Source organism: Pinus tabuliformis, chromosome 8 (genome assembly GCF_031772625.1).
Source record: "Pinus tabuliformis cultivar Carrire ecotype Pingquan chromosome 8, CPIR1, whole genome shotgun sequence".
In the NCBI taxonomy this organism is placed as follows: Eukaryota; Viridiplantae; Streptophyta; class Pinopsida; order Pinales; family Pinaceae; genus Pinus; species Pinus tabuliformis.
In genome coordinates, this window is record NC_142294.1 from 981,152,511 (window position 1) to 981,176,264 (window position 23,754).

Sequence of the window (23,754 nt, forward strand, 5' to 3'; positions counted from 1 at the left end):
CGTTTGACTATGGAGCTGACTTGAACATTTTGAAGATGACTTGTCCAACATAAAAAAATTAATTTTGTCTTGAATAATTATTCAATGCAAGTACCGACCGAAGTGACATTTTTCAACACTCCCTCTTAGCTAAGGAGGTACACTTCATTCTCTCTCACGATCCATCTCCCCGACCAAGTCATTGGTCTCATCAAATATCAAAAGGGAGAGATAAAACTCATCATAAGGAAAGCTATACAGTGCAATATATGAATCATCCTTCACCCAAAAAGGAAGGGATCATACCATCAATATCCTCTCATGGAGAGATGAAAACCAGTACACCATCCATCTCCTCTAAAGGAGAGATGAAAACCAAATCATCATCAATCTCCTCTCAAGGAGAGATGAAAACAAATACACCATCCATATCCTCTCAAGGAGAGATGAAAACTAATACACCATCAATCTCTTCTCAAGGAGAGATGAAAAATAATACACCATAAATATCCTCTCAAGGATAGATGAAAATCAATACATCATCAATATCCACTCAAGGAGAGTTGAAAATGAGACACCATGATGGTATAAAGGAATCACAACATGTCTTCAAAACAAACTTATCAAAGGGAGTATCCATGAAAATCTTCCCAACAATACATAGGTCTCATGACAAGGAACATTGTCATTCTCATAATGCAATATAATCAGTGCTCCCTCTCTCATAGAGAGGGATTTTTCAGCCACTCCAAGATTTTCTCTAAATAATGGAAACTTTATTCGGGATAGTGGCTTTCTCAAAACATGACCAACTTGTTCATCAAAAGGAACATAATCAATCTTCACAACTTCTTTTTGGACAAAATTATGAATGTAATGGTATTTTATCTCAATATGGTTAGATTTATCATGAAACACGAGGTTCTATGAGAGCCTTACACAACTTTTATTATTACAATATACAATAGTAGTCTTTGGTGCATGTCCAAACAATTCTGCAAACATTTTTTTAAACCATACTACTTCTAGACAGGAAGAACTGGAAGCTATGTATTCAACCTTGGCTATACTAAGAGAAACAAGTGTTTAATTCTTATTTGACCATGAAACTGTTGCAGATCCCAAACTAAAACAAAATCTAAATGTGTTTTTTCTATGTTCGGATCATTCTACCCAATCAACATAAGAAAAACCATACAAAAACCATTCTCTATTAAATACATAAATCAAACCATATTCAATAGTTCCACGAAGATATATTAGAATTTCCTTAGCAATAATCTAATGTACGCGATGAGGATCAACTAGAAATTGCCTCAAAGTGTTAACATCATAACAAATATCAGGTCTTGAGTTAGTCAAGAAGTTTAAGAAGCCAATTAACTTTTGATATATTGAGAGGTCAATCAAATTAGATTCATTATCTCAAATCTTCTTCAAAAATTTTTATCATGAGAGTATCCATGGACTTACAGTCCATCATGCCAAATCTATGAAGGATATTTATAGTATATTTCCCTTGTCCAACAAATATTCCATCAATTCTTTGCCAAATTTCCAATCTCATATAGTAGTGCATAAGGCCTAGATCCTTCATCTAAAATTTAGAAATTAACTCTTTCTTGCATTGAACAATTAGAGTCTCAACCCCTGTCAGAAACAAGTCATCTACATATAACAATAATATCAAGGATTCTCCTTCCACAACCTTTTGAATATAACTTGTCATCAACAACACTCTTGGAAAATAAAAGACTCGTTAAGTAACTAAATATGCGAGCATACCATGCATGAGGGGTTTTTTTAGTCCATACAAATATTTATTTAATTTACATACATGGGTCTCTCTATTATGGACTTCAAACCCTTGAGGTTGTTCAACATATATTTCTTCTTCAATAATCCCATTCAAAAAGGATGTTTTGACATCTAATTGATGCAATTTCCAACTAGTAATTGAAGTAAGTACAATAATTGATCTAATAGATGCATACCTGGAAACTGGCACAAAAGTGCCTTCATAATATTCTCCCTATTTCTCATATAATCCACAAGCCATGAATCTTTCTTTGTACTTTTCCAGACCTCCATCAACTACATGTTTAATTTTGTAGTTCCACTTTGAAATTACAACAGCCTTTCCTTAATGTCTAAGTACAATTTCCCAAACATCATTCTTTAGTATGGATTGATATTCTTCTATCATGGCATCTTTCCAAACTTTATCATTAGTAGCTTATTCATAATATGATGGATTGGCTTCAATAACGTTGGTCATCAAGGCTATATAACCTGAATATTTCCTTAGTCTTTTGCTTTCTCTAAATGTCCCACTAGGTGTAGTATGTCCTTCAACATCCTTTAGTGTATTGTTTAGCCATGAAGGTCTCTTTTTTATTTTAGGTACATTAACTTTTGGAGGATCATCAGCTTCACGATATTCTTCTTCTTGAGGATCTTCTTCCATAGAGACATGTCCCTTTGGTTTAGGAGATTCTCGGGCTTCATCATCAATTTCAAAGTGTGATTCCTTGAATTTCAAAAACACAACATCTTCATCAAAGATAACATTGCCGAAGGCTTCAGTTGAGTGATTTCCTAGAATATATACCCTAAAACCCTTAAAGGTTTCATTATATCCAACAAAGTTTTCCTTTTTCCCAGATGGTTCTAATTTCATCCTTTTCTCTTTGGGCACATGAACAAATACAGGACACCCAAATATTCTTAAATGTTCAACATTTGGTTTCTCACCTAAAAGTACTTCTTTAGGAGTCTTATGATTTGAGATTCGATGAGCACAATAATTTTGAACATAGAAAACCGTCCTTGCAGCATCTCCCCAAAGAAAATTAGGAAAATCTTGATCATGGATCATAGCTCTAGAGAAATGAGAAATGAGAAATGAGAAATCTTGATCATGGATCATAACTCTAGAGAAATGAGAAATGAGAAATCTTGATCCCAACATTTTTGCAAAGAGAAATGAGTTCAATAGAGATATACTCATCTCCATTATCATATCTCAATGTCTTGATTTTCTTTTCTATAGAATTCTCAATTTGGTATTTGAACTCATGAAATTTATCATATACTTCATCCTTGGTTTTTAAAAAGTAAATCCATGCTTTTTGAGAATAATCATCAACGAATGTGACATAATACAAATGCACACCCAAATACATGACAAGCATGGGTCGATAGAATCAAAATGAATGAGATAAACGATTTCTTTATATCTACTATCATTGTTTCAAAATATTCCTCTTACATTATTTCCAAGGGCACAACCTTTGGAAATTCCATCCTGATAAATTTTGATTTTAGGGATACCATTGACACAATTCTTCATTATAGATAGGGCTTTATAGTGGACATGGGCATTCCTTCGATGCCAAATATCACATAAATCAGTTGTATTGTAAATGATATCTTGGAAAAATATTCAAAGGAGATGATATAGGCCTCCTATTCATACACCAATTAATTTTGCATATTCAAATGAAGATTTTTTCTTCCAAGAAGGAAATTTCCCATCCACAAATGAAACTCTATTTCCCTTATCTTCAAGATATGAAATAGACAAGAGATTCTTCTTTAAACTGGGAACATAAAGAATATTGTTAATAGAAACATTTGTACCTGATTCCATTTGAAATGAGGATGACCCAATGCCTTTGATTTTATATTTTACATTGTCTCCTAGTTCAAACTTTTGAGGTATCTTCTTCTCCATTAGTTCTGTAATATTTTCACGATTTTCAGTCATGAGCCTAGAGGAACCACTATTAATTAACCAAAATCCACCATGTCTTGCAAGGGAACTTATAAGAGCATAAATAAAATAATATTATTCATCATTGGATTTGTGATCCTTTGGCTTCCTTTTCGATGTAGGTTCTGTAGAAATTCTCACTATAGATCACCTGATAATGCAATGTACTAAACCAAAATGCTTGATCTACTTCTATTATCAAACTGTTATGAAACCAGCTCAAGAAAAGATAGAAAAGATAGATCAACGCCTTAGAATTCAGCCTCTTCAAGGGGGCAACCTCCTTTACATTACATAAATGAACAATTCTTGGATGATACAAATGACAAAACCTCCTTTCTATATATAGGAGTCTAAGGAGTCACAATATAATCCAGTTGACCTAACAATAATAATATAAAGCCACAAAAATAACAATAGAGGGATTCTATGGGGCACAAAAATAATAATATGGGGGTAATAGGGGCACAACAATATAAATAAGGGGGTAATCACTAGTATTATAGGGACCCAACATGCCCCTCTCCTTCAAAAAAGTGTTGTCCTCAACGCTTGAGTAGTTCTGGATACTTCTGCATAAAATTCTCATCCTCCCATGTGGAATCTTCAGCGGATAAGTTCTTCCACTTGATAAGATACTCTGAAATTGATCGATTTCGTAGCTGTCGAGTTCTTGTTTCTGTGACTGCTTCCGGTTCCAATATAATTTTTCCTTCCTCGTCAAGTATTGGCAATATTGTTTGAACTGGGAGCTTGTCGCCTATAACCTTCTTTAAACATGAAACATGGAAAACTGGGTGCAATCGAGAAGCTGCAGGAAGCTCCAATTTGTATGCCATAGTACCAATCTTTTCCAACACCTTGTACGGACCATAGTACTTTTGCGATAATTTATTATCCTTCTTAGCTTGCTTTAGGGACATTTGCTTATATGGTTGTAGCCGTAGGAATACCCAATCACCTACATCAAAACTTCTTTCACTGCGATGTTGATCTGCCTGTTGTTTCATTCTATTTTGTGCCAACACGAGGTTATCCTTTAAGAGTTGGAGGACTTGTTGTTGATGTTCGATGTGATGTTCCACTGCTTGAACCTTAGAATTTTCTCTTAAATATGATGTGATTGATGGTGGTTGGTACCCATAAAGTGCCATAAATGGGGTCATTTTTGTTGTTGTATGCAAGGAAGTGTTATACCACCATTCAGCCAGAGGCAACCATTTGACCCATTGTGTCTGTTTATCAGATACAAAGCAACGAAGATATCCTTCCAAACATTTGTTTACTATCTCAGTTTGCCCATCAGATTGAGGATGATAAGATGAGCTATGAGCTAACTGAGTACCCAGACAAGAAAATAATTTTGTCCAAAAATTTCCAGTGAAAATGGGATCTCTGTCACTTACAATAATCTTTGGGTTTCCATGTAGCTTTTGAACTGTTTCCATAAATGCAGTAGAAACTGTACTGGCTTTAAATGGATGTGATAATGCACAAAAGTGTGCATACTTGGTAAGTCTGTCAACTACCACCATGATGACACTCTTTCCCTCAGACTTGGGTAAACCTGTGATAAAATCCATTGAAACCTCCTCCCAACGTTGGCTTGGAATGGATAAAGGTTGTAATAGACCCGGTGTCTTAATTGTTTCAACTTTATTTTGTTGGCAAACCAAACATTCCGCCACAAACTTTTGAATATCTGATTTAAGGCCATCCCAAAAAAATTCCTTCTTAACCCTGTGGTAAGTTTTTAAAAATCTTGAGTGCCCTCCTAAGGGAGAAGTGTGCAATTCCATAAGAATCTTTTGTTTTAGCTGGGAATTCTTACAGAGGTATAAGCGATCTTTGTACCATAACGAATCATTTTTCCAGCTAAATGTATCAGAAGTACTGGAATCTTGTTGTAGCTTTCGAATAAGTGCCCACACTTCTTCGTCATTCTTCCATTCCTCCTTTGCTTCGTTTATCCAATCTGGTTGGATAATAGAAATGGCACACAACAATGCTTCCATATCCTCATCCTTTCTTGAGAGTGCATCTGCCACCACATTTTGCTTCCCTTTTTTGTAGATGATTTCAAAGTCATAACCCAACATCTTTGTGACCCACTTTTGTTGCTCTTCAGAGGATAATCTTTGTTCTAAAAAGTATTTAAGGCTATCATGATCCTTTTTTACCTTGAAGTGTCTTCCCATTAGGTAGGGTCGCCATTTCTTAAGTGCATGGAGTATTGCCAACATTTCCTTCTCATAAATAGCTTTGCTTAAAAACTTTCCCTTGATTGGACGACTTTCAAAAGCAATGGGTCTTTCATCTTGCATTAGAACAGCACCAATTCCATTTCCTGAAGCATCACATTCCACAATAAAGGTTTTTGTGAAGTCCGGTGTAGCTAAGACCGGTGCTTGGCACATTGCCTCTTTAAGATGTTTAAAGGCCTTTGTTGCTTCCGCAGTCCATGAAAATGAATCTTTCTTCAATAATGTTGTTAGAGTGCTGCTATTCTCCCATAATTCTTAACGAACTTGCGATAATACCCTGTCAACCCAAGAAATCCTCGCAGATGCTTTATGGATGTGGGATTTTCCATTCCTTAATGGCTTTAATTTTGCTAGGGTCTACCTTAACTCCTTCATGAGATACAATATGACCCAAATATTCCACCTCCTGGACTCCAAAGAAACATTTGGATCTTTTTGCATATAATTGTTTCTCCTCCAATAGTTGTAGCACCTTGTCAACATGTTCAACATGATCCTTCCAAGACTTGTTGTAGATTAGTATATCATCAAAAAATACTAACACAAATTTTCTAAGGAATGGTTTGAAAATTGAATTCATCAAACCTTGAAATGTTGAAGGTGCATTGGTAAGGCCAAAAGGCATGACCAAAAATTCATAATGACCCTCATGAGTTCTAAATGCCGTTTTCAGAATGTCTTCAATCTTCATTCTGATTTGATGATATCCCGAACGAAGATCCAACTTGGTGAAGTAAATTGATCCATGCAATTCATCCAGTAATTCATCAATGACAGGAATGGGGAACTTATCTTTAATAGTGAGCTTGTTGAGCTCCCTATAATCTGGACACATGCGCCATGATCCATCCTTCTTGTGCACCAATACTACTGGAGCTGAGAAAGAACTTTGACTCGGTTGAATTATACCAGCCTCTAGCATTTCTGCAACCATACGTTCAATTTCACTTTTTTGGACATATGGATATCTGTACGGCCTGATGTTTGGAGGAACACTTCCTGGAATCAGATGAATAGCATGATCATGATCACGCATAGGTGGGAGACCTTTGGGAGTCTCAAATACCTTGGAATGATTGTCCAGGACTTTTTGGAGATCTGGAGAAATAGATGATTCCAATGTGGAAACATCTAGCGAACATAATTGTGCAATTACACCTCTTTGCTCCTTTTTTAGAAGCTTTGTCATGCCATTAGAGCTGATTATCTTTCCTGGTTTCCCTGCAATACCCCTTAATTCAACTTCCTTTCCTTCCACAGAAAATTTCATGAAAAGTTCTTGAAAATTAAAAGCTATTGTACCCAAGGATTGTAGCCATTGGACTCCTAGTACAACATCAGCACCTCCCATTGGAATGGAAAGCATTGGGCTAGTCAATACATATTCTCCCATGGATAGCTTGATATTATGGCACTTTCCAGAACAATTTATTGTTCCTCCATTTGCAATCATCACTTGACACTCTGGTGCTGGATATAGGAAGCAATTCAATTCTTTTGCTACCCTACAATGAATAAAATTGTGGGTGCTTCCTGAATCAATCAACACTATTACCTTTTTCTTCTTGATTTGTCCTTCTATCTTGATGGTTTGAGGAGTGGTAATTCCCGCCAATGCATTACAAGATATGGTCGGATTTATTTGTTCTTCATCTAGGCTTTGTTCCTGGAATATATTCTCTTCTTTTGACCTTTCTTGCTCCTTTTCTTCTTCCTCTTCACAATCTATGTAGAATAATTTCTTCTCAGCACACTTATGACCTTTTGTGTATTTGCTATCACAATTGTAACAAAGCCCTTTTGCTCTTTTTTCTTCCAATTGTTGTGGTGTCAACCTTGTAGGTTGTGGAAGACTATGGGCAACAACACTTCCATCTTTATAGTTGTGAATGGTATGCTTCCTAGTTGCCATAATTTTGCTTTCCATTTTTCTTGCTAACCTGAATGCCTTCTCTAATGAATCAGGTTCCCAAAGGCGCACATCATGTTGGATATTATCCTTTAAAGACCCTATGAACACATCAATCCTATGCTCCTCTGGAATATCTTTTACCCTTATGTTCAATTTTTGGAACTCCTCAATGTGCTCCATTATTGAACCCTTTTGTTTGAGACTTATCAATTGGCTAAAAAAAGTGTTGCTTTTTGTATCCTCATAATGTGCTATCAATTCTTCCGTAAAAATTGCCCAGGTGAAAAATTGTTTACGAGAACAAAGCCATTGATACCATACAAACTGATTTGGTTCCAAATATAAAGTTGCCATACGTACCTTTTGTGTGTTTTGCACATTATTGAGATCAAAGAATTGCTCCATCTGTAATATCCATGTGGCGGGATCCTTGCCATCAAACTTCCTCATATCGATTTTTGGAATATGGTGATTCTTCGATCCAACATTAGCGTCTATGGAATCATGATTAACATTTCTTTTGTTTTCATCATGAGTTTCCCTTACTACCTTTTCACCATTAGTAAGTATTTCTTGTAGAAAATTAGTCAAATCTGTCTTCAAATCTGCCATGCCTGTCTTCAAATTTGTGTTCAAATCTATCTTCAAATTGTCCATCTTAGCTTCCATGCCATTTATCTTAGCATCTGTTAACTTTTGTGAGCGTGACATTTGTTGCACTTGTTCTTGTAATTTTGATATATCATGTAGCATTTCTTCCCCTTCTTCATGAGTCATGCTAGAGCTTTCAGGTTCCTTACTAGGTGTTTGCATTTTCTTTCCTCGAGGCATCAGTTACCGATACTAATGCTCTACTATGCCCTTTGAATTCCTTCAAAATAAATTTTCAAACCAAGCTTAAGCAAAAATTTAAAAAATCTACACACCTTTTTTTCACTTTGTCGGAGCTTGATATTGCCTCTGATGTATCTCTGTACTTTCCAGTCATCTAGTTCTGAACTTGTGACCTATAGTAGCTCTCTGTGTCCTCTTTCCAATGCCACAAGTCTGACCCAAATTGGATTCTCCAAGGAAGCATTATGAGAAATCTCCCACTGTGACTTGATTATAGACTAGTTCAGTAGAGCTAACTTGTACGACGTGCCGCGAGTCACTGTTTCAACCTTTGGATCTAAAAAACACCCAAAAAAACTACAGTCTGTCCTCTTTCTGTACCTTTTTACGAAATTTCAATCCGATCCTCAGAGAGAAAGTTATGACGATTTTCCCCAGGTCCCTGTTTTGAATGTAATTCAGGAGTCTGCAAAAAGACCAACTTCCTCAGATCCTATCTCCAAAAATATCGCGTGAAAAGCTTTGAAATTCGCACCCAAGGTTTAGCGACAATTCTTCTCAAATGGGTTTTTTTTGCGACTTCTGAAACGTCACAGAACAAAAGTTATAGCAAAAATTCAACGATGACCTGTTTGGAGCAGCGAAACCCTAGAATCCAAAGCTCTGATACCAAATGTTATGAAACCAGCTCAAGAAAAGATAGAAAAGATAGATCAACGCCTTAGAATTCAACCTCTTCGAGGGGGAAACCTCCTTTACATTACATAAATGAACAATTCTTGGATGATACAAATGACAAAACCTCCTTTCTATATATAGGAGTCTAAGGAGTCACAATATAATCCAGCCGACCTAACAATAATAATATAAAGCCACAAAAATAACAATAGAGGGATTCTATGGGGCACAGAAATAATAATATGGGGGTAATAGGGGCACAACAATATAAATGAGGGGGTAATCACTAGTATTATAGGGACCCAACACAAACTTTGTGGAAGCTTAATCAATTTGAGCAAGATCAATCATAACACATATAACAGAGAAGAAGAAATCATACACATGAAACACAGAAGAATACTCTGGGGAAAGCCTCAGCTAAAAACCCCACTATCTGTATTATCATACAAGTGGAAATATCTCAGAATTACACAAAGCTTTAGCTCACAAGCTATCTAACTCTCAATACAATCCCTTACTGCTTCTCATAGACAAAATAGACAACACATATTCCTTCCTTCAGTCCTCCAAGCCTCCTATTTCCTTGTGCAGTTTCTCCTGGGTCCAGCAGCTGCAACCTGTGTGATTCTCACCTCACACACAACACTGACCTCTGAAATAACTGCACAATCCTTAAGGAGATAATTCCTTGTGCATGGATGAGTTTCCTTTATAGGAAAATTCCTCCAACTGATAGTACACTTTCCCTTTCTTTAATCTCAACTGGTTCTTTCTTTGAACTGACATGCATGAGTTATTTATGAGAGAATATTCAGTTGTCTGGAGAACACTAGTTGCATGCATACATGCATTAACTGACTAAACTCACAATTAGCTCCTCCAACTGTTTGGAACTAATTTAACTGGACTTAACTCGGTTAGCTGAGCTAACTAATTACAACTCAAATACAACTCATCCTTATCTCCTTAATTAAGGGATAGCTTCCTCAATCAAGGGATAATTGTTACATGTCTTCACATAGACTTCATGTTTGATTTTCTCCAACTAATTAACTCAAGATGTATTTTTCAAACAGCCGCTAAGACCAAATTTGAATTTTAATTCAGGGACTAATTAAAATTGGAGTCTATCCCAAAATGCTATTTTTAGCATTTCTATTTTTTTCTATTTCCAACAAAGTTGGAGTATATCCTGAAATGCTATTTATAGCAATGTTATTTTTATCATTGCTATTTTTAGCATTTCTTGTTGCCACTTTCAAGACTCCCTCTCAACAAGAAATGCATTCAACTCGAACCCAATCCTGAACCTTTGGAATTTTCTGCATGCAACACTTCTCTCAAGTGTTGTTGCTCCAGCAACTCCAGAAACAAAAAAATATCCAACATGAATCAGAATGATGCCTCTATCATCAAAGTCTCTGACTACTATTGCCTCTGTTGACTGAAAACTCTGCACCTCTATGCCCTTCAGTATCTGAATGCTCTAGCCTCTGTCACTTTGATCTCTGACTACATCAATCACATTGATTCCTCCTGCGGCATCTATGTTACTGCTGGTATTTTATCCCAGCACTGCATCCACAATGCACCTCCTCTCATCATGTTGCATCATGCTGCCCACTATTGCACTGCAACTCAATTACTAAGAAGTAATTGATCTCCCAACTGATGTCCTTGTTGGGCTAGAAACACCCTCTGATGCTGAAGCTTCCTCTGTCACCGACAAGTGCTCTCTCTCGGACTCTGTGCTACTGCAACAACTCCCTACATCTTTCACCATTGCACACCTCTCTGTGCCATCCTGCACTGGTACATCAATCCTATGCCTCTCACATTGTTGCAGCTTGCTAGCTCTGCACTGTCTCGGGACTCCTACACTATAGTTGTCTTTGCCACTCCATCTACTTCTGTCTCTACCCACTCAGCTAGTCCTGCTACTCCTCATCGAGGCTCCCATAGCAAGGTCTAATCAAAGAGACTGGGTACCTCAAGGATCCTACCCCTATTTCAGCCTTCTTGGGACTATCACTCCACATCGCCCAACCTCCCACCTGGAGGTATGGTTTCATGTGATCCCTCTTCCCACTTGGCTCGAAATTTCCCCCTGCTATAGGTCTCTGCATGAGTAGATGCCTCCACGTGTTCTCCTCTCTGCTTCTCTAGTTGTGGCTGCTCCATAACCTCCTGAAGCTGCTTCACCAATTGTGGCTCCTCCAAAATTGTCTAAGACTTCTTCTGGCACTGCATGTTGAGAGGTAATGCACACTCCCTCTCAACCACAAAGCCTCTAACAGTTGCATTGCTCCTCAAGGCTTTGCATGCATCTTGAACCTTAAGAGCATACAGGTTCTTGACTCATGAACTGATCTGCTTCACTTGTCTTGTGGTGATGTGTCTATGGAAAACCTTTCCCTTACTAAAGACTACGTCATAGCCTTTATCCTCCAACATCACAATCAATACCAAGTTATTCTTCAGTCTTGGCACATACTTCACATCTGTCAAGGTGATGAAAGCTCCATGCTCCCAAGCTCTAAAAAGAAATTGTGCCCACTCCTGAAACACTTTACTTTTCATCATTAACCATCTCTATGAGTATCTTGAGGTCTTTCTCCTCCAAGGTACTGAACAAACTCTTATCATCGGTCATGTGGAATGAGGCTCCACTATCAAGAAACCAACCATAACCCATCAACGATGAAACCATGCAAGCGATGAGGATAAAATCCAATTCGAACTGAGAGGCTGATGCCTCACCTTCAGATCCTTCCGAGGATCCCTTCTTGGATTTCTTCAATGGAAAATTAGTTGCATCATGGCCCACCTCATGACAACTAAAGCATCTCACTTTAGATTTGTCAATCTTCTTCCCTCCATGAGAAGAACTCGATTTGGGATGAGAATCCTTCTCCTTCCCTTTCCTTGCCTTACTCGCTAAGGTGAGATTTTCTTCATCCTCCTTGGATGAAGAACCATCTCTGGTGATTCTCTTGATCTCCTCTTGCATCAAATACGACCAGATTCATTCCCAATATTGCAGTTTCTCTCTTCCATTCACTAAGTCTTGGTAGCTATTGTTGGCTTATTGGGGCCTGACCCAGGTTTCAAAAGTGTATTAGCTGAACAAATCCCACACTACTGGCCCTTTCGGCAACAGCCCGCAGAGTGCAGACTGAAGTCTCACCCGAGGTAGTATGGGAGGGTGTTGGAACCATGTTTCCACACCCTTGGGATGTCTAGATGTGTTATGGAGGGATCACGAGCTGTATGCGGCCTTGCGCCACTCTATTTTGCTTTTTCGTAGATCTGTGTAGACGTAATTTCTTATTAATAAAATTATTACCGATCTGATCTTTTGATTACAGTCTTTAAGCAACCATTTAATAATAAAACCAAGTGTATGCAACCATAACTCTTTAAAATAGTCATAAATTTATAAAACCCGTGTGTAAACCAGAATGCAAACAAATCCACAATGTTTCATAATCAACACAGTGTTTCAAAACCAACTTATCTTTATTAATATTCCTGATCCAGTACAATTCACTTCTAACCCTGCGCACATAGTTGCATGGGTCCACGCACACAGCTACGAACTCTATCTAGCCTCCGCGCACACAGCTGCAGAGCCTCTACCACTACACCTTCGACCCGGATGTATAGACTCAGAGCATAACTACTCACACAAACCCATGACACATCAGATCTCTTCCCAAACAACTAATTGCCTTCTATTCGTAGGGCCTTGTTCTATTTATGCATTCGACTTACTTCCAATTATTCTATATTATTTTTTGGTAGAAAACCCTTTGACTCTACCTATTACATTTTTCGCTCCACGCATTTCAGAGATTTACAATATTATTTCCCTAATTTATAGGCTTTAAGCCCCAAAAGCATTACGCGGGGCCTCCACTACCCAACAAGCCCCCAACACAATCATTGTGACTCATCCCGAGTCAGTCGTTGGTGCGGCGATATGCACTGCCTAGGCTTCACGGTCCATCATCCCTGTGAGTGACGCACATCGTTCTGCTACTTTCTCTTTGACTCATGCAATTATTCTTCTTGCTCCTGTTCCACTGCCTCCACTAGTTCACGCAACCGATGATGCTCATTCTACCTTGCTCGATTAACACAGAGCACCCCCACCTAGTATTTTAGCTCAAGCTAGGGTGCTGCATACGGGACCTCTTCGTGGAAACACAGCAAATTTCCAATTTCCTGTCTGCTATATGCACTTGCTGCTCCAGCTTGTGTTGCAATTTTGCAAGACCTGTGCTGCTGTCTATGATATCCCAATCCTCAAAGAGCATCAGAGATGAACTTCTAACTATAATTCCACCATTTGTCCCCATATTGACAGTCTTTCCCTTATCTTTTATGGTTCGCCGGCCAACCCATGGGCTAGGCAGTGACATCAAGACTAGTTCTGCTTTGTGTCTAAAAATTTCCGGCACATCCCCAACCGTCGATGCTAAACTCTACGTGGTACCCGCAGCCATCAACACCATACTATTCAAAAGTCTTTCATCTTCATTGGCCATATCACAACCCTTGAGCTTACTCCTTGAGCGTAGATAATGAATAGTTCCAAAGCGGAGAGAAGGCAAAATAGCTTACTTTTCTCAAAAGTGCAGCTCATTCAACGAATGCCCCTATGATTTATAAGCATTTTGAAATTCAAATTCATCGGTTCCCTCCTTTTCTAGTGTCATAATGTTAAGCCTGCAGCAGATCATACCGGATCTGGCTCATACCCCCTCTCTTAATTGCCCGCCGCTCGCTCCCTTTTGCCATAACTCCGACATCTTGTCATGAATAGTGTCAGCAACATTCAACTCTCTGCTTGTCCACATAGCAGCGCAACCCCTTCTACGCACTCGTGACCTCATACCAATTATGCGCGCCCTCTGATTGTTGTGCAACTCCCCCACAGACTACTTTAATGTCCCGCACTCTCTTTCAACTGTCTGGAGTGGTGAGACTGTCTTGCGGTCGATTAGTTAGGCAGTTGGCCCACCCGTGTAGAGCTTCAGGTGACTGCCATTTACTTTGACTGGGAAAGGCTCCCCATTCAACTTGGCAAGCTAGACTGCGCCTCCATCTGTGACTTCTTTAACTACATAAGGTCCCAACCAATGCATTCGGAGTTTTCCAAGGAATTTCTCGAACTTTCTGTCATATAGTAATACTAGATCATTTTCTTTGAACATGTGCATCTTGTTATGGTGATCATGCCAAGCTTTTTCCCACTGCTTCTGTACTTGCTGATGGAATCCTGCCAGAAACCGCTCCTCTTCCAGTTCCTCCAGTTGCGCAATCCTTTCTTCCAATGCTCCGTAGTCTACCATGTCTATCACCACCACTATTTGTAAAATAGGTACAATATATTCCATTGGAATGATGGCTTCCTTATCGTAGACTAACTGGAAAGGTGTCTAGCCCGTCAACTTCTTGCACGTTGTTTGGTATGCCCATAGCACATTAGATATGCACAAATCCCAATCATTTCACTGCGCATTACATACCTTTGTCAACACAGTCTCCAAAATTTTATTAAATGCTTCAACGATCCCATTTGCTTGCAGATGGTACGTCATACTCTATTGATGGTATATTTGAAATTCCTCAGTGAGCGCGCTGATAGTCTCATTTAGGAAATGCATTCCACGGTCGTTCATTCAAATTTTGGACATCTGAATCATGTTAACACATTCTCGAACAAGAATTTTGCAGCTGTAACGGTCGTGCAGTCTTTAAGCGGCTATGCTTCCGCCCATCGGGTCAAGTATTCTGTTGCGGTGATGATATAGTGCACCCCTATCTTTCCTGGAGGTGTGATAGGCCCCACAAAATCGATCACCCATTTCTCAAATGATTGGAGTGTCATCTGTGGCTTGAGAGGGATTTCATCCCTTCGTGATGGTTTTCCAGTCCGTTGACATACGTCGCAGGCCCAACAGTACGCTTTTGAGTCTTGATGTAGAGTTGGCCACCATAGTTCGGTGTGAAGAATCTTCTATGCTATGGCGTGGGATGCATAATGTCATCCAGCAACCCCCCATTTGATTCAGCCAGGATCTGCCCACGCTCGAATTCAGGTACATATCTGCGTAGTATTTCGTCATTGCCCATTTTGTAGAGGCGCCCTGGAATAATAGTAATGTATGTTGCATGTATCACCAATTCTTTATTCTGCTGAACAAAATATCCCTGCAGCGTGGTTCCTGTGGTTAAGAAGTGGATTATATCCTCAAAATGGCCATCTGCGATGCGCACTGCATAAAGCTATGCATCAGGTAGTCCTTCCTCTAAGCTTGTGGGCTCTTCGCCGTTCTCAATTCGGGACAGGTGATCTGGGCCTGGGTTTAGACGTCCCAGCTTTACGACGACTTCAAAGTCATATTCTTGAAATAATAGCAACCACCTATAGATGCGCCCCCCAACACAGGCTTATTCACTAAGTATTTGAGCGTCGAGTGATTAGTATACATCTTAAAGTGTCCTCCGAACAAGTAGTGACAGTATTTCTGGAGCACGTATACCATCGCTAATCCTTCACGCTCAGTAGTGGAGTAGTTCTCAGCTTTTGACAATCGTTGAATTGCGAATGCGATCATGTGATCGATTCCTTCCGTGCCTTCCTATGTGAGTACCGCACCTAATGCGATACACGATGTGCCAACATGCACATGAAATTCGATGTCCCATTTTGGAAATACCATTATGGGAGTTGATGCCATATTTTCCTTGAGTGTTTCCATACTTTTGTTGCATTCTCATTCCAACAATAAGTAGCGTCCTTTTTCAACAACTATTACTTTGGTGCTGTGATATGTTCATAACTTTTTATGACCTTCCGATAATAACCAGTGTGTCCCAGCGTGGCGCGCAGTTGTTTGACACTTTGTGGTGCTTGTAGATTGAGTATGACAGCAATGTTCATCGGATCCACCATCATACCTTGCTTATAGACCACATGGCTGAGCAAGTTCCTGAAGGGGATGAGGAAAGTACACTTCTTTAGATTTAGCGCAATCTGGTGCCATCGGCAAGTATCCAGCATTAGCCGTAAACTCGCAATATGTTTCTTGACTAACCTAAAAACGGTCCAATCATCAAGATATACTTCCAATAATTTATGTATAAAATCCTTGAATGCAGCTACCACGACGCGCTAGAATATCACCGGTGCATTCTTCAGTCCAAATGGCATCATCGTGTACTGAAAACAACCCCATTCGGTGGCGAAAGTTGTTTTACTCATGTCCTCTGGCACGATCTTGATCTAGTGGTACCCCTAGAAACCATCCGTGAAGGAGTAGGCTTCTTGTCCACCCACATTTTTGAGTACCTTGTCTATAAATGGCGTCGTAAATGGATCGTTAACACATGCATCATTGAGCTTCCTGAGATCCACGCAGATGAGAATTTCTCCTTTCTGTTTTTTCTCCTTCACAACCATAGGACATACCCAGTCGAACTCCTCCACTAGTTCAATTATTCCTGCTGCAAGAATTTTGTCCATCTCTTTGCGGACCTTCGCTTTATACTTCAGATTCAATCAATAAGGTCGCTGCTTAATGGGCTTTGCATCCGGCTTCAGGGTTATCTTCATCATTCCCAGGTCGTCGAGGATCCCTTTTAACTCTGTGATTTTAGTTGGGAATAAATATTGATATTCTCGAAGTAATTCAACGACCTTTTCCACCGTGGCATTGTCCCAATAGGCCCCAATCATTGCATAGTTCGGCTCTTCCTCCGTTTCGATGTTTACTTGTTTCGTTTCAGTGGTGCGGTGATTTCTAGATCCTCTATCACTGGTCTGCGAACCTCGCAACTCCCCTATTTTTCCAAAATATTGATGTTTCTAGGGTTGTCCTCATCATCTTCTACCTATACATTGTAACATTCCAGGGCCTGGCTCAACTGTCGAGACCACTCTGTCTACACTATTTCTTCTAGTTCCAATGGTATTTTGAAAATAGTGGCCTTCACAACGTGCAATGCGTAGTCCACAGTATCCATCCATTGATATTCAAAGAGGAAAGTTAACAAAAAACCTTCACATAAGATATCCCATTCGCCTGTGCCATGTCAAAGTTCTGTCTCAGTATACCAATTCCTCAAGATGACAACCAGGGTATGATAGAATAAGTGTACCCACTCTGGATGGGGCTCTTCCCCATAGGCTTTAGTCCATCTACTGAGGTGTGTGAGTGGGTTTTCACAGCCATCGTATTTCTCGGTTATTCGTAGTTCCGGCTTCCCAAATCTTAGTTGCATCATCCACCTGTAGCTGCACTAATATTCAAAGGTTCCTTCATGTGTTCCCCACCACCGTGTAGGCCTTGCGCACAATGCCCATTTTAATGCATCAAACCGCTGGTGTTCTGGTACCAAGCACTCAAACTTGATCAGGACTTCGTCTACCTCAGTCAACCCATCATACATCAACAGTTCTTGATCCTGAGCATTTACGCAACACAGTGACTTTGTCACCATATTGCAGTTTAACGTGGTTACTTCGTTCAACCAGTTATGCCATCATTCGTCTTCTTCATCTGAATCTGAAATGTAGGCCTCAGTGCATTCCCACGGTATTATTTCTTCTGTGATCAGATTGACCCAATCCTGATCTCGCGTCATTATCTTGTAGACATGGTCCAATTCTTCGTCAATTTCCTCATCGCGGATGAGTTCAGTGTAGCACGCTCCTTCAGCCGGGTCTAACGAAATGACTATGCGTAGGGACTTCTTCTCAAATATCATCTTCTATCTCTTTAGATTGATGACCCCATTCATATCCGTGGCCCAGTCTATTCCTAATAATGTCAGGTATGGATTACTGTCATCAATAATTTCTATTACTTCAAAGTCTATCTACGTGCTGACGCCTTTAGTATCCACTGTCACCCCTCGCAGTCTTCCCATTGGTAAGATATTTTGTTGGTTAGCCATCCAGAGTTGAATAGGAGACCATTGTAGTGCAGCCCTTCCCATGCGTTCCCACGTCTTCTTAGGCAACACATTTTCATCCGACTCCAAATCCAAAATGACCTGATCCATCTCATGCTCATCGATTTGCGCTGTCATTCACATCTCTCGCCTGGTGCACAGAGCATGTTTTCCTAGTTTTCTAACAACACGCGACTCCCCTGATCCTTTGCACCCCGTGATCAGTTCTTGCAGTCCTTTAACTACTCTATTGTCCCGTAGCAACTTCATACATGTCTATAGAAAGGTAGTAAGCACAGAGGGGTCCATTCCTGGCTCAATTGGATTCCTACTACCTAGAGTAGAGACTTCTATGAAGCTCTTCTGAGATTCCTTAGGCGTCTCCTTCTCCCGCTCAAACTGATGTTGCTTTGTAGGGGTTTTGCGAACCCCGAGGCCTACTTCAATTAATTTCCCCGTATCTTCCCCTGTAGTTGCACCGTCCTCAACACCATGTTTATACTAGGGTCCTCTTCACGTGGTTCAACCCTCATTATTTGGACATTCTGCATTGATTTGGGTTGTGCTTACCTTCTCTCACGTATTTGTGCTATCAGTGTGGGGAAATCTGTCATTTCATGATCAAACTGCTCGCAGTAGGGGCATGCGATTCTCGTTGGGTTGGTACAATCACAGGCGTAGTTCCCTGGTCCTCAGCAGTTGTAATAGATTAGCTGCACGTGACCCCTGCCTGGCCCCATTCCTCCACGTCCTCATCCACGTCCCTAGAACCCACCGCGCGCTATCGCTATGGCTGTAACCTGACCTCGCACTTCAGTCTGCATCTTGTAGGCATGTTTCATGGAAAACTATTGTCGATTTGAACTGCTAGTCCCACTAAGACGGGTAGCTATCTTAGAAATAAACAATGAAAGCTTTTCAAGAGTTCCTTTAAGTGTGGCAGATGGAAGAGAAGAATAGAGGACCAACCTAGATCCTTCGCTTTGATCCTAGCTTGATTTCTTCTTTCCTTGATAGAATTTGCCACTCCTCCCCTTCTTGTCCCGCTTCAAAGAGTACTTGTAGAGTCAAAGTAACATCAAACTAACAAAGCATCTCTATCTAAAACATCATAAACAATATGGAATTAGAAACACATTGACCATACAATTGCATTCATAAACAATAAGATTCACAAATACAAGATCATATGGAGGAAAACTCAAAGAACTTTATTAATAGTAATGTAAGAGAGGATTACAACCTAGTTGTCCGACCTAGCATCATCCTCCCAGTTGTAGAAGCCCTCTTCACCTCATGAACAAGCAAATCACCCAACAATGCAATGTCTCTCCTCACCAAACCAACATCACTTCCTTACAAAATACAAAATTCCAGCCTCTAGATCTCTCAGATGAGGGATCCATATATAGATGTCTTGCAAGGGTGTGAGTCAACTCTGGGTTTTTGATTAGTGTCATTTCACTGATAGTTCTCGGTTCCACTTTGAGATTTCATGATCTCTTACTCATCCCTGGGCGAATTCAGAGAAGCAAGTGTCATAGGAGAAGTTTCTAGAAGATTCCATGATCATCCACCTTGCAAACTTTCTCTGCCATTTGTCTATTCTCGCTCATTGCACCCCACAGAAGGCCATTTCAGTATGCATCGCACCTGGCCAGTTAGGCAGTCAGTATAAATCACACCTTGTCCATGGAGCAGCTTGTATGGTCCAGTTTTGGCCAGTTCTGAGTACTTTTTTAGGTGGAACTTCTGGGAAATGATGTAATCAGCTGACCATGATCCTTTAGGGTATGAAGCAACACTTTTAGGGACTTAAGGATTCCTTAGTTTATGGACATATGATTTTGGGGTTGCAGTGCCCAAATATGTCTATAACATATGCCCCCTAAAGCACGAGGTCATAAATCTTCTGACGTCGAGTGAAATGCTTTTTTCATGAGGATCCGAGGCATTCGAACTAGAAGGTGACCTGTATAAGATACAATACAATACATCATCATCATATTATTTTCATGATCTAGCTGAGGCGAGAATTCCCATGCTCAACTTTATAAATTCATTTTCATGTACATAAGACAGACAATTGTCTATTGTTGCAAACTTGTGATTCTTCGCATGAAGAGTCATCTTCCCTGGCTAGATGACTATTTGTGCAGCTTCTGTGTACAATTGATGTCTTTATTTTCTTGAATATATCGCAGCCTGGATGGATGAAAAAAGATCCAGGGCCTTCAAAATTCGTACAATCTTCGCCTGATGTACAAGTCGATCCATGTGAAAAGATGTTCTGAAGTCGAACATGGAAAGACATCTCCTAATTATCAACCAATGATGTAAGCTATTAAAAAATGCGAGAGGAATTATCAATAATGATGATGACCCTCAAGGTACTACAGTACAATGCACGTGGTGTGAATACATGAGCTAATGTCAAACACCACACAAAGTCTCTCGGTCGAAGGTCATTGATGTAAACCTATCGCCGGAAGTGAGAAACTTGCCATTGAGGCATGCAAGCTTCAAAGGGTTGTTTCTAATTCAACTTCTTGGATAATGAGCTGATGTCGACAAGAAGTGACCTGTTAAAGGAGGGCCTTGATGTATCCCACATCTATGACGTGAAACGGAGCAAATGATTTTTGTGTAGGTGAAAACGATTTGATGATATGAGGTTCAGGAATGGCGGTCATTAAAAATGAAGCGTGGATGTAATGCAATGGATGAGGTGTGTGCTGGATGGTGAATTATCTGAATGACTTCTCTTGCACATATTGGTGACACTGATATGGATTGGTAGCGTTAACCCCATGGATGGCACGACGATCCAATGGTGGTGGTGAATGGAAACCCAACCCAACTCAATCACGGTGATGGAGTGAAAGTGTCATGTTCAAGAGCAACTTCCTACCAATAGAGTTCTTCAAGTTTTCTTCCCATTTTTCCCCAATCATTGTTGACCAGTACATCTTTATTTTTGACAAGCTTGCAGAGGATAACATATGCTTGGTCTATAATTTTCCCTTCGGGCAAACTTGTCGCTTTGTGTTTAGCGAGCCTAGAGTCAGTAAGACTTGTTCTTGTCTGGGTGGACAAGTTTATGGCTATTGTTTTAACGAGTTTAACGACAAAGATAACTCGATCCTTTTCTTTTTTAGAGAGTCTGAAAACAGACAAAAAGGAGACTCCAACAATCCTTTTTCATGGCTTAATCCCTTAAGTCTGAAAAATTATAAAATAATACGAAAGGGATGAATTTTTGATAGTTTTAATGAGCCGACAAAGACAAGTGCTTGATCTTTTTGTTTAATAATCCCTCAAGTCCAAAAAGATTAAAATATATGAGAGGGATAGCATTCCCCTTACTTTAACGAGCTGGGAAGGCTAATAGCTCAACGATATTTTTATATTTAATGAGTCTAAAAAGAGTTTAAAAGAGGCTCATGTTTTAGGAATGAGTGATATTTCTGGGTAGCAGCTAGTTCCAGGTAAGTTTGGAACTTCTCAAAACATGGCAGTGTGAAGAGGGTGGCAATCAAAATCACTCATCGCAGATGTTCCTCAAAAGGGTAAACAATCAAGTGGAAGCGTATGGTCAGCCAAATGAAATGGAGGTGACGGAAGGAACAAAACCAAATTTCAAAAGGGCAGATAGCAAAGTGATCACAAAAGGTTATTTACCAGAGGTGGGTTTATTTTTTAATGAGCTTGAACCTTGTGCCAACATGTGCTTAGTGCAGGTTGATTTTTTAACGATCTTGAACCTTGCGGGAACATTGCTCTTACCAGTCTTTTGATAATGAACTTGATCACTACTATAACATGTGCTCATGACCTTTTTGTAAGCTAGAAATGACCAAGCTACGAGGTTAAAGGGTTAAGAACCTACAAACTAAGAAAAACAAGGGTTTCTTTTCACTTGCATGCAAAGGTTTGCATGCCCCCAGGTCTTTCAGTAAAAGGAGAGTTTCCAGGGTATCAAATGGAAGTCCTTGCGATTAGGAAAGATTGTTTCTGTTGGGAGATAAAAACTCTTCCTTTGCGATGTCCATCGAAATAGACAAAGGTGATTGTTGTGAGCTTCCAATCACATAACATACGAAGGTGAATGTTGTGAGCTTCCATTCACAATCGTACAAAGGAAATAATCACGTCAGACTGATCACATAACCTATATGGGAATGTTATTCGGTCCAAGTATTATGCCCTTTCAGAAAAATCTCTCTTTTCCTCTAGGTTCGCCTGCCGAAGCAGACTAGGGTACAAGCCCCCTAATCTTCATCACACTCACTGAACTACCCGTGGTAATTAGGTGGATGGGATGAAGATGGAAGAGACATTGTTGATGCGAAGAGACCATTTATGGATGATGGTTGATTTATAGCTATGTTTGAACTTGGAAATGAAAGCTGGTCAACAAGCTGTACCAGTTTGCCTTCATGTGGAAAACACATCACTCGAAAGAATGTGGAGACAATGGCTTCCATGCTATATATATAATCACGTCCAAGGAGTAGATTGTAATCTAGTGGACCTTGGACTACCATCACATTTACATAAACGGTTTTCTTTCTCAAAGTTATCGGAAACTTTGGAAGGATCCGTAATGGTCAACTGGTTCACTTGTTGAAGCCCGACAATTTTTTTTTTCAGGAAAAAGTGATGGCGAACCAAGCGCTTTCCAAGTAGTTGAGGAAAGGATACTCACTGAAGCCCCTTCATCTATGATTGTGCCAGACACGATCATTTTGTACACCTCTACTGTGATTCGGAATGGTACATTAGATGGAAGGTGAGGTTTTGCTAGTTGATTCCAGTCAAAGAAAACAACCAGACTGCTCGAAGGAGGTACCAGATAAATGTCCGAATAAGTTTCATGAACTGGGGGGTCTCTTCCTGTGGTAAAGGAATGGGCAGATTTTCCCCAAGTTCATTAGACTCTATATCTACAAAAATAATTTGAACGATGTCGTTCTCATCCTCTTTGGAAACTATATCACCTGAAGGTGCATTTTCTGAAGGCAAGACTAGGTCGACTACCATCTCGACCAGTTGACTTTGATCTGGTATGGACTCAGAAGGTTCACTTTCAATGATAGGTGATTTGATCGACAATTGAGTTATGTCAATTAGGTTTTCAACTAGCGAAGGACTTGGCAAGATTTTCTTGTATCCAAGTGGAAGTTGTTGTGGTGAAGCAGGACGGTTATCCAAAATGATTTTGGCATCGCCCAGAAAAGGACAATGGTAAAGAGTGTGATTACCTTCACATAACCTACATGGAACTCTAACTTTTCCTTTCTGTCGATTGAATTCGTCTTCACTAGTTGATGGTGCGCTGTCAA